The sequence below is a fragment of the Myotis brandtii genome, unplaced genomic scaffold, assembly GCF_000412655.1.
Source record: "Myotis brandtii unplaced genomic scaffold, ASM41265v1 scaffold642, whole genome shotgun sequence".
Taxonomy (NCBI): domain Eukaryota; kingdom Metazoa; phylum Chordata; class Mammalia; order Chiroptera; family Vespertilionidae; genus Myotis; species Myotis brandtii.
Window position 1 is genome coordinate 1,940 of NW_005370473.1, and position 2,269 is coordinate 4,208.

Below are 2,269 nucleotides of genomic sequence, written 5' to 3' on the forward strand. Positions count from 1 at the left end.
TATCCATTTTTGCTGTTCCTTTGTATTTGATTCCTTTGTATTAGATCAAACTGCTATGCCACCCAGATTTTTAGGGTTGGGCTTATGTAGTAGATGTTTTGTGGGACCCAGTCATGCAGTCTCTTAGGTCTCCTGGCCTGGGTGTTCTAGGGAGACCCCCCTACTTGAGATATGTGGGTTCTCCTGATGTAATTGGTCTTGAATGTTATTGTCCCATTCGTGAATGGTGTCTCCTCTCAAGGTGTCTGATCAAGTGGCTTGCTCCCTATCACGTTGGACCAGCCATTGTGGAGGTGTTGACTGAACCACACCAAATACAAGACAAGACACAACCCAGAAGGAACAGAGCATTAATATACACAAGACCCTTATAGCCCCAGAAAAAGTGGCCACCAGAGAAAAGAAAATTAGGAAAGAGAAAAGAGAGCAGGAATAATGGGGGAAACAAGAAAATATATATGGAAAGAAAACACAAACAAATAAACCAAAAAGCACAAACAAAAAACACCCAGAAAAGGGTTGGGGGCGGGGGGGCACAATCTGTAGATGCAGAGCTTAAATAGAGAAAATAACAGTAAAGAATTAGAGTAATAGGGGAAAGACCACAGTTAGAATAAAGGAAGAAAAAAAGAAATGAGAAGACAAGAACGAAGAAAAAAATTGAAAAGTAGAATAGAGGAGATAGCAGATAGTCTTAAATTTAGGAAGTGAAACAAGCTAAGAAATTAGGAGAAGAAAAAAGAGAAAGAGAAGAGAGAAAATATTTTTTAAAAATGAGTAGTGAAAAAAAAAAGAAAAGAGAATGGGAAATGGATTACGAGCAGGGAAGAGGAAATTAGACACATGAACAAAACAACAGAGAGTAGAATAATAAATCAATAGAGCAGCTAGATAAGGAAGATCAATTTTAAAAAGTGGGGGGGAGAAAGGAAAGAGAAAAGCTAAAAAGGAAAAAAGGAGAAGAAAAACAGGAGGAAAAAGAGAAGTGAGGAAGGAAAAGATGCAAAAAGTAAAAAAAAATAAGTGAAGCGTTGTTTGCTTCAAGTAAGTTTTAATGCCCTGTGGGAACTGGCTTAGGACCCCACTCTTCTGTTCCATCTGCCAATTCTGGGCTTCCTGTTAGGTACTTAAGTGCTATCTAGGTCAGGCACTGTCTTTTGGCTTTTAGCACTCTGCTTGAAGCTCCAAGCGATTCCACTGGTCCATTGCTTGTGTCTAATTCCACAGGACTTGGCTGCAAGCAAGAGGAGCCAATCTGCCCTCGGTGCCTGTCCACTACCTGTCAAAATTAACTACTCAAAAGTCTGTTTCTGAGAGGGCTTTAGGTGGGGTTGGTACTGTTTTTCTTTCAGGGAATATGAAGGGTGTTTGTTCCTGTCCTAAACCTACTCCTCCATGAGTGCCCCAAAATATTATTCTGCCCTTGCCTGGACAGAGGTCCTTGTATGGAGACCAATGGGGTTCTCTGGGACCCTAGAGTTTTTATCAGTCTGGTTCCTAGAATAGTAAGACAGATGGCCCCTCCTCCATTCTGATCACTAAGGGCTCCTTGAGACTATTCAGACCGAAGCTTGGCCTCTGCCTTTGTTTTCTCAGTAAAGTTCAAAATGCAGGGTGTGGCAGGCTGTGTCACCTAAGGCAGATTTTTTTCCCCCCAGGTAGCTCCTCCCAGGGGAAATTGCCATTTCAATTTGGAAGGGTACGAACAATCCAATGCATGACTCCTGGCAACTGATTTTCCAAGTCTCCTTGCCCTACTACCCACCCAACCTGTCCCCAGGTACCTCAAGTTCATGTCTCCCTCCCTTGCACCAATGCCTCAGGTGTGTAGTTGCAAATGAAAATTCCTGTGCTCTCTGTTTACAGATTTAATTTAAAATAATAAAGTAAAGGTACCTCAACTCCCTCCCTTGCACCAATGCCTCAGGTGTGTAGTTGCAAATGAAAATTCCTGTGCTCTCTGTTTACAGATTTACAGATTAATAATAAAATAAAATAAATAAAAAATAAAATAAATAAAATAAAATAGCAATCAAAACTGCGACCCTCTGCCCGACTGGCTCTGGTCTGCTGGGTCTAGACTTTGCTGCCACCAGCAGTCCTGCTACCTTTCGTGGCTGCTTGGATGATATGGGTGCTGCCGGTCTAGCCACAGCAAGTTTGGAGGCACGACCAGTTGGGTCGCTGCTGCCGCTGTGGGCGGGTGTGTGTGCTCCCAGAACTGTTCTCCCCATAGCTCAGCACCCTCCTTTCTGGGCAACCCCCTCTC